This window comes from Cibotium barometz, chromosome 24 (genome assembly GCF_041138505.1).
Source record: "Cibotium barometz isolate CiBa-2024 chromosome 24, ASM4113850v1, whole genome shotgun sequence".
Taxonomy (NCBI): Eukaryota; Viridiplantae; Streptophyta; class Polypodiopsida; order Cyatheales; family Cibotiaceae; genus Cibotium; species Cibotium barometz.
The window spans coordinates 17,294,112-17,305,083 of record NC_141069.1 but is presented as its reverse complement, the minus strand read 5'-3'; positions in this window follow the sequence as shown (position 1 = coordinate 17,305,083).

The following is a 10,972-nucleotide window of genomic DNA, read 5'->3' as shown; positions in this document are numbered from 1 at the left end:
GGCTCATGGCCCCTACTTTGCAAATCACGGAAGCTTAGCTATTTGGTTGACCCAAGGCATGGAGCAGTCACATTGGCAATCTTGTTGTGGGTTTTAGAAGGCTACCTCTCATGGTGGTGGAATCCATGAAGTCAGTGCATTGAGATAATTACTCATGTCGTGGTATAGGAGGATTGGAGTTAGGATAGAGTAGAAAAAAGAAGCCAAAGCCAATAGAACACAATGAATTCACGGGGCTTAATGCTTTAAATATTGAAAATTCTAAATCAATGACTTCAGTAAAATTTTGATTTGTTTCAATTTATGCTTCTCTATCACCTCCCAAGGATACTTTCAAACTTTTAGACACTAAAAACATGGCCATAATAGAGCTGAATCAAAAAAGGCCATACTCCAGAAGTGTCATTGTATTACATAAAAAAGTGATGCTTTTACAACAATGGATAGGATTCTACTACTACTCTTGATCCTACCTAGCATCCTCTGGTGCTTGAAGCTTTTTCCTCTTTCTAGATGGCTTGGCATCATCTTGCAATCATAGAACTGGTGGAACTCTTGGTCTTTTGAATCTGAGAAGCTTCCTTTTGCCATATTCACTTAACATCTTGGGATCCCTGATTCCACATGTTAATCCATATGTGGTGTAGGCTAAGTACTATTTTTTCCTTAGAGAATACACTTTGGGGCCTCGCCCGAAGGTTTGCACCACTACCTGCTTCTCTAGATGCATGATTTTATCTACATTTCACATGACAGGGAATCCCCCAGGATATCTAGATAATGTTTTGATTGCAAATAATGGGAATTTAGCTTTGTCCTTTGAGAACATTTTGTGGAAGATAATGACCTTTGGAAATTTAAGCCGGTTAATGTACTCGCCCAGTTATCCATAAGCCAACAAACCAAATGCACTATCTAGCAGCTTTATCACAATATTGAAAATTATTTTAATCATACCTTCTGATTCTTATCTTTAGTAAATCATTTGTCCATAAGTTGATTGATGACTAGGCATCTTGGATAGTTGAAGACTCCTCTTCCCTTTACGGACTATTTAGTCTTTGTTGAACATCTTGAAATTCATCTTCACTAGGAAGGTTGGCTTCATAGTGACTAGCATCCTTATACATCATTGATAATATCTGAGCAAAAGTATGGTACTCACTGCCCTTGACATTTGAATCCAATAGAAGATACTTATCCACACTTGGATTGACAACAACGAAATCATCTTCTTCTTCAAGATTATGTGTAATGATGGTGAGATAGTAGTCCTCCCTGATGTCAAACAAAGCTTGAATATCTATTAGGAGGACATATTGGTGGTCACCTATTGGAAACATAAGGAGAGATAAGGTTGGAACGTGCCCTATTTCCACTACCGCACCAGGCTCCTCGTGAGCAGCTATAACAACTGGGGTGCCTTCTCTTCTGAGGGCATCAATATCAAACTGCTTACCTAGTGCCCTCTCCGAGGCAAAGTCAATCTCCTCTAAAACCTAGTGAACCTCATCATCTTCTGCTCTTTAAGGTTCCTCTGACCTTTCCTCATCTCCTTATGTTAAACCTTTCTCATCCTTAAGCAACAAATGCAAATATCAAATAAACCAATATATCACAATATGGGGGTTTCAATTTGTTGGAACTCTTTTCATCACATTGTAGTGCATTGAATCCAAATATGTTGTTGCGTTTGTTTGATTTTGAATGCAACACAACACGATTTACTGGTTTGAATATGTTGTTTGTTTGCATATAGCATTGTATTTGGGCTAATTTTTCATGTTTGAGTTTGCTTCATTATTGATTCAATACAACATGATATGGAACATTTTACGTGTTGGATTGGAATTTATTTAAAGGAGGTGCATATTTCACATGCTTGAATGAGTTTTAAACTCAAAAATAATGTGATATTTTTATCTCTCCTCTCTCTTAAACCAAACCAAATCAAAATGGAACCAAACCGAATCAAAAAGTAACCAAACTAGATCCAAATCTAGTCCAAATTCAACCAAACTGAATCTGGAAAATTCTAGAATTCAGTTAGCTTTGGTTAGAGCTTCCCTCTCCTATAAATAGAACATGAGTCCTTTGAAAAAAAAGGAAGAATTTTACTATACTAGAGTTATGCTGAAATAATGCTAGTTTCTACTATTCTCTAAAATTCTCTCCAAATTGAAGAAATTGGAGCTTCCCTCTTTCTTCAATCCCCATTGGTGGCTCCATCAACATACTTAACCGATTGATTGGTTGGGGGCCTCTACCGTGAACAAAGAATCAAGCAATTTGTAAGGTAAATGGTGAATTTTGATCTTTTCTATAATTTCTCAAGGTTTCTCTCTTCTCAACCCCTCTCAAGCTTGAGAAGCTTAATTGGAATGGTTTTTGAATGCTATTGAAGTTAATTGATGAATGGTAGTGAAGAGTTACATAATTTGATGAATGCTATTGAAGTTAATTGATTAATGATAGTTAAGAGTTACATAAATTTCCATTTATATTTAATTCAAATGGTTTTTATGTAATTTCTCTCTCTCACTCAAGAAATGGTCATACTCATGACCCATTCTCAATCCAAATGAAGTTTTTCATAAAGTTTATCCTTAATCCAAGATTAATCTATACTTGAGGTCAAATTAATGGCTTTTTTCTATGCTTTTAGTTTATGTATTTCATGAATATTGATGATTCAATCCATTATGGATTAATGATCCAATTAGGGATCATTCTAATTATTTTCTTAATGATAAGCTTTATCCCTTAGAAAAATTGAGATTTATCAGTCATAGCAGCGGAGCTATGGCAAAATTTTTATAAAAATTACGCATAAAATAATTTCATTCAAAGCATGAAAAGAGAACTTCCTACCATATTCTAGGAATTATCATCCTAGATTAATTGAAAGATATTCATTGTATGCCTAGAGAAATTGATTTTTATATTATGCATAATTGAAATTCATGCATAGAGGTATGCATAAGAGATGAATATTTTATTATAAAAGAGTTACTTTTAGCATAATTTAATTTTAATGAATAGAGGTATGCATAAGAGATGATTATTTTATTATAAAAGTGTTACGTTTATCACAATTGAATTTCATGCATAGAAGTACATGCATAAAAGTTGATTATTTTATTATAAAAGTGTTACTTTTATCATATTTAAATTTCAAGCATAGAGGTATGCATAAAAGATGATTATTTTATTATAAAAGTGTTACTTTTATCATATTTGAATTTCATGCATAGAGGTATGCATAAAAGATGATTATTTTATTATAAAAGTGTGACTTTTATCATAATTGAATTTCATTCACAGAGGTATGCATAAGAGATGAATATTTTATTATAAAAGAGTTACTTTTAGCATAATTGAATTTCATGCATAGAGGTATGCATAAGAGATGAATATTTTATTATAAAAGAGTTACTTTTAGCATAATTGAATTTCATGCAGAGGTATGCATAAGAGATGAATATTTTATTATAAAAGAGTTACTTTTAGCATAATTGAATTTCATGCATAGAGGTATGCATAAGAGATGAATATTTTATTATAAAAGAGTTACTTTTAGCATAATTGAAATTCATGCATAGAGGTATGCATAAGAGATGAATATTTTATTATAAAAGAGTTACTTTTAGCATAATTGAATTTCATGCATAGAGGTATGCATAAGAGATGATTATTTTATTATAAAAGTGTTACGTTTATCACAATTGAATTTCATGCATAGAAGTATGTATAAAAGTTGATTATTTTATTATAAAAGTGTGACTTTTATCATAATTGAATTTCATGCATAGAGGTATGCATAAAAGATGATTATTTTATTATAAAAGTGTTACTTTTATCATATTTGAATTTCATGCATAGAGGTATGCATAAAAGATGATTAGTTTATTATAAAAGTGTGACTTTTATCATAATTGAATTTCATGCATAGAGGTATGCATAAAAGTTGATTATTTTATTATAAAAGTGTGACTTTTATCATATTTGAATTTCATGCATAGAGGTATGCATAAAAGTTGATTATTCTATTGTAAAAGTGTTACTTTTAGATCATATTGGATTTCATGCATAGAGGTATGCATAAAAGATATTCTTTTTATACTAAAAGTGTGATTTTTCATCAAAAATGGATTTTATGCATAACTTAGATGCATAAGAGAAATTCTTTTATTCTAAAAGTGTAATTCCTACCAAAGTGAATTTATAGGAAAATGCATAAAAGATTGAAATTTAATTCAAAAGTGTCATTTTCATTTAAAATAAATTTATGCATAGAAAGATGCATAAAGATTGATTTTTACTTCGAAAGTATTAATCTCCTTAAATAGAATTTATGCATAAATAAATGTGTAAAGAAATCTTATATCAAATATAAGAATTCTCTTGTATTCTATAAATAGATATGAGATGTGATAGGATGTGATAAGAGGTGTATAAGATGTGATAAGAGGTGATAAGATGCTTATGAAATAAGTTAGGAGGTGTTAAGATGAATTAAGATGTGTATGGGATGACGTAAGAAGTGTATGTGATAGGATAAGATGTATATGGGTTGTGATAGGGTGAGAATGGATGTGATGTAAAAGATTAGATGTGAAGGCATATGGGGTTATATGAATGGGAATGTGGAAATGGATGTATGTATGTGGATGTGTGGATGTGGAGATGGGAGTGTGGATGTATGAATGTGAAAATGGATGTATGCATGAAGATGTATATGCATAGATATGAATGTGGATGTAGATGTGGATGTATAGATGTGAATGGGAATGTGGATGTGGATGTATGTGAGTGTGGATGTAGATGTGGATGTATAGATGTGAATGTGGAAAGTGGATGTGGATGTATGTATGTATGTGGATGTAGATGTGGATGTATAGATGTGAATGGGAATGTGGATGTGGATGTATGTGAATGTGGATGTAGATGTGGATGTATAGATGTGAATATGAAATGTGGATGTGGATGTATGTATACATGTGGATGTAGATGTGGATGTATAGATGTGAATGGGAATGTGGATGTGGATGTATGTATGTATGTGGATGTGGATGTGGATGTATGAATGAGGATGTGATAGTGGATGTATGTATGTGGATGTGGATGTATGAATGAGGATGTGATAGTGGATGTATGCATGTGGATGTGGATGTATGGATGTGGATATGGATGTGTATGTATGAATGTGGATATGGGATGTGGATGTATAAATGAGGATGTGAAAATGGAGGTAAGCATGGATGTATGGATGTGAATGTGGATGTGGATGTGGATGTGGATGTATGGATGTGGATACGGTGTGTATATATGAATGTGGATGTATAAATGAGGATGTAAAAATGGATGTATGCATGTAGATGTGGATGTATGGATGTGAATGTGAATGTGTATGTGAATTAATGTGTCGTCGATATGAGGAAATGGATGAGAATGAGTACATATGAATGGAATGTGGAATAAGTAATGTGGACTAAGGAGGGATAATGTGGAAAGACGAGAGTTTGATTTAGAAACTGTATTTTTGTGACTGTTTGTAAATGACTGTTTTATATCAAGAATGCTGGGGAAGCATTTTGACCGTCTTGTGATTAAGGTCATGAAGACCTAATTGTTAAAGTTGCAACTGATGATGGAGAGTCAATGGAGGACGTCTCGCGTAGCAAGGTAGACCGAGGTCTTGACCAGCCTCGGTTCGATTTAAATGGTGAGCTTCCGGTACGGTGGATGAGGGACCAAGGAAGCGGCCTATTAGTGAAGCGCTAGGTCACCTGCGAAGGATCCTAGAGGGTGCTGACCATACGGTGCTCGGGCTCTGGGTCGCCGAAGATACCCACACGTGCATCGTGGAAGATATTGGAACAAGGAATAAGAGTTGTTTTCTGAAACTGGGCATGGATCTGGTTGATTGACCTTGCTGGTCCTCAACGGATGAGTCCATGGCTCTTTTATATGGATCTGTGGGTTGATCTTGCTGATCTTCCACGGAGATTCCATTCTGTTATATGAATATATTGCCGGTTATTATGAGCTAGGAACTATGGAAAAGGCCCCTGAGTGAACAGGTGGTGAGCGTTCTGGTTGCCAATGATGCCATAAGTATACCGAGATGAATGAATGACTGGAAATAAGGATTCAACCAGAGACTATGAGGATTGTCATCAGTGACATAATGGTTTCATTAAAGGATTGTTTTAAAATTAGCTGATGCTAAGAAAAAGGCAATTTCATATTGGGTGTGTAAGTGGTGTGACTAGTTTTATGTTTGCATGAACTTCTGGCTAGGGGGCCTTGGAACTCTTTTCCTTGGTACCCGGGACAAAACCTAACCAAATTCTTAATTGGATCCCATCACTACAGTGGTTGGGCGGTTGGCTAACCCATGGGACTGGATGGGGTTAGGCTGGACTGATGGATCCATAAATCGAGACTCAATTTCTGTTATTATCATAGATGAAGTAAGTCTCGGATAGTAATTGTTCTATGGATAGGAATCAATGGCTGTGCCTCTTGATGGGGAAAAAAGCGTTGATCCCAATGATCCAAGTGCAAGTTTCTTCCCTGATCTGACCGAGTATCTTTATAGGTGTAGTCAGATGAGTTTGATCACTAATGGTCTTGACTACGTTAGAGTAAAAAGTTATCCTGGAGGAATCGCTCATGCTTTCCGGATAAGGGAAGTTTTCCGGGTTCGGTTTTGGAAAAACCGACGGATTAGTCTTTTGTCCGGATATCCGTGGACGAGGCCCCGAGTGTGGGACCCTGCCTCATGCTAGAAGTGCTACTTCCGCTGCTAGTACCCCGAATCCGTTGCGCAGTGGGAACAGGGATCCCACAATTCAGGTATCGCAACACCCTTGTCACTAGAGTTTGCATCAATAATGTTTCTAACCATTTGATAGCAGCCTACTCTCTGCTACTGTACAACACATCATCAATACATATCTTGGGATAGCAGCTCACTCTGTGCTACAACACATCATCGTTTTTATTCTACAGTTTACCTTGGGATAGCAGCCCTCTCTTGTCGCGTGCGTGCGTGCCCATGCCATGGCTTAATCTTTAGCAGGTGTACTAATCCATAGCCCTAAGCATAATTAAGAACATTGATGCTAATTACTTATGATTAAGACATAGAGGAGAGAGAAGAAGAGGGATATTAGTGCTTAGGGTTTTCTTGTATAACTATATTACCAAAAGGTAACTAATGCTTTTACATGAATGAGGCTTGTGGTCAGCCCCATAGGGGTTGACCCTAGCCCTTTTAAGTTTATTCTACTCTTGATATGACTAAATGCTAATTTATGAACTAAACTATGAATTGCAAACTGCTGAATATGGTTGAGTTACTTATATATGTTGTCTAAGGACTAGTCCGCCATAGTAGACAACAAGTTGCTTAACTTTCGGTGAACAAACAAATGATGATTAGCTTTATTCACTACTATGCTTCACTATGGCTAATCACACCCCATGCCTTTCTATTGCCCCTTATGCTTATCTTCACCGTCAGCACTGCTTGGGACAACAGCCCTCTATGCTCCTCACCACCCCTTAGGTATTGCATCACCCTTGTCACCACAGCTTGCACCAATTGGGATGGTAGCCCTCTCTGGTCTTCATCGGTGCAAGCTCTGGTGACAAGGGTTCTACAAGAGTGGTCGGTGTTGAAGGCTCATGTCACTGGATGTAGAGGCACTCTGAGGTGGTAGTGTGGGCAGCAAAAGATGAAGTGATCATGATGCAAACTCTGGAGCCCTCTCTGCTCTTCATCTACCACCTCAAGTAGTGCAACACCCTTGTCACCAGATCCTACATCACCTCATCTTCCGCTGCCACTACCATCTCAGAGTGCCTCTACATCCACTGACACGAGCCTTCGACACCGACCATCACTCGGAGTGCTTTTCCTCACATGATAGTGCTTCTACTTTGTTGTGTTGTTTTGCTCTTATCTCTCGTAAATTTGGTAATTTATTCCTTTTGCCCTCACATGATGGTATCAGAGCAGCCCGCTCTACTATAGCATAGTACTTCAGCGTTTTACAACTCGCTACACTTTGGGACGGGAGCCCTCTTTGCCACATAGATTAAATCAATGTTACATATCTATTCATGGGATAGCAACCCTCTCTGCCCACATGGAACACATCAGTGTTACATATCTATTCATGGGACAACAACCTCTCTGCTACTACAGTAGCATGTATCAGTGTTTTATCCTCAGCTCATGGGACAACACCCCTCTCTGCTACATATAGCACTTCAACATTTTTCCTCAACTCACACCATGGAGACAGCAACCCACTCTCTGCTAAAGTACATGATATCATTGTTTTATCATTAGTACCTCTGGGACAACAACCCACTCTCTGCTACATCACACCATCGGGATGGAAGCCCACTCTGTGCTTATCTTTACCATCGACACCACTCAGGATGGCAGCCCTCTTTGCTCTTCACCACCCCTCAGGTACGCAACACCCTTGTCACCAGAGCCTACACCCTTCAGGTATGCAGTACCCTTGACATTAGAGCTTGCACTTTTTAGGTCTTATAGCACCCTTGTCACAAGAGCTTGCACCACTATACCACGCGGGATGGAAGCCCTCTCTATTCTTCATCTACCATAGAACCCTCACCAAAGCCTGCATCACCTCGTCTTCCGCTGCCACTACCACCTCAGAGTGCCTCTACATCCACCGATGCAATCCTTTGACATCGACCACCTCTTGGAGTGCTGCTTGGTCTGAGATGATCCCAAGCTGTAACTGTGTTCTCACCAACCCACATAAAGTTGTGGATTAATCATTGAACCTGACCAATGTAGGCCCATGAGAAGGCCTAACAAGCAGTGATATACCACATGGTGGCAAGAACTTGGTTTTCCACCACTACTTGGCAAGCTAAGGAAAGCCTCGTTGAACTCTAGTATAGTAGCTTCTTCCGATTGTTGCTCAGAAGAAGAGGGGCTAATTGTTGCTCTAGGGAGATATCGATGCCCACCTAGCACTGGAGAATTGATGCTTTTATTGTCATGTAGTTGGGCATTCTAAGTCAAAGTGTCCTAAGAATGTTAGTAGTGAGTGAACCATAGGGCACACTCTAGCTAGTAGTAGCACACTAGTTCTAGCTTCCATAGTCACTAGGTTTGAAGCTCAATAGACTAGGGTCTCAACCTTGGCCAAGGTCAAAAAGCTAAGCACAAGGGGTTCTCACCTGCTATCCATATTAGTATGCTTCAAAGTTTACCACCTAGTCCTATGAGTGGAGAATACTATGTGGCTAGTAGTTCTTCTTTAGTCGAGGAGGCTACTAATTTTGAGTTGTTTAAGGCTGGGGACATCTAAATGATTACCTGGTCGCACTTATTTTGGATTCTGGTAGTACCAAGGATGTCATTTTTGAACAAGTGGCTCAGACGGCTAAGCTGGAAGCTGTCTCGGTTGATAGAAAAGTGTCAGGATTTATGTCAAACATGATTCACGATGTCAAGCACTTAGTTAGAATGCACTGTTAAACATCAAGAAAAATAAATTCACAAGAGACTACATGTTTTTGTAAGTCATGGTGGCTTGAACATTGACTCAGGAGGTTTGTTAATCCAATTCTAGGATTAACAAGAGCTACTGCCATTATCTTACATCAAGGAGTCACGGTAGATACACCAAAGGGTCAGACATTCAAGATTTAAAGCAACAGTGTCCAAAGCTACAACTTGGACGAGCTCCCATAATAATGGTGTGATGGAGTATTTATAGCAATTCTCGCTTCTCAAGAGCGTGTGGTAGCAAGTTAGGATGAAGTCCTAAGTGATGTACTTCATGGATATATTATGAGAGTAGTCATTGTAATAGCATTAGGCCTCTTATGAGCCTAAAGTGTCCGACCGGCGGCCCCACAGTTTAAGTGAGTGTGAACACTTATGGCCATGTATATGAATGAATTTTTCTCATAATACAACATACTCTCCCATTATGCAATTAATTCTTGCTCTTTCTAATCCTCTTGGTAATCTCTCTTCCTAATGCATGCTAGTGAATATGTGTGAGTGAAGTGAGGTGAGAGGAGGGACGAGGACCCGTAGTGCAACGCGGCGGTGTGACAACGCTAATGGGAGACACGGTGGAATTGCTTCTCAAGGAGTTGTAGAGCTTGGAGACCTCAAGGGTTACGAGCTCGGCCATTGGAAAGATCCTCACAATAGTTGCGGTCCACCAGGTAATCTCTTTTTGGATGTGTTTCAAGGAGGGTTAGGGTGAGCCATAACATTTTTGGTGCCACTGTCATGGAGCCATCCCTTAGCTTTTTCCATCGTTTTGCCTCTAATCTACGCATAACACATTTTCCATTATCTTGATTAATGGTTTCCCATGAAAAGGTGTGGATTTGATGGTGATTTGTGTGAGATTTGGTGTAGAATAGCTCTCTTTTTTATTTTTTTTAAAGAATGCTTTTTGCTTGATTTTTAAATTAATTTATATTTTTGTTATTTTTTTGTGGTTTTTCATGTTCTCAGGGCTTGCACATAGTTTGTATTAGGCTTAGTTTGCATCCATTGCATCAAACAATGTAAGAGACTGCATTTCGTATAATGAATGTTAGCTCTTTTTTGTTTAAACATAGAACTAAGATCATTAATTTTAGTTTAATTGTGTGTTTTTTGTTGAAATTATTTGGATTAGAGTGTTAGCAAGTATTAGCAGTAGCTTAATCTTTCAAAAAATTTCTTAAAACTATCCAAAAATCCTTGAATTTTACTGATTTCTCTAATTGACTGGTTTTTGTCATTATTAAGGGTGATTAATCTTGTTCAAGAGGCTAAAAATTTAGAAAATATGTTAATTAGAGTCTAAATTGATCATATGAGTGGTTAAAATTTGGGTTTTTGAGTGTTTTGAGAGCATTTAGATGCATCAAAACACCTAACCACATCAATTTTTTGATCAATTGG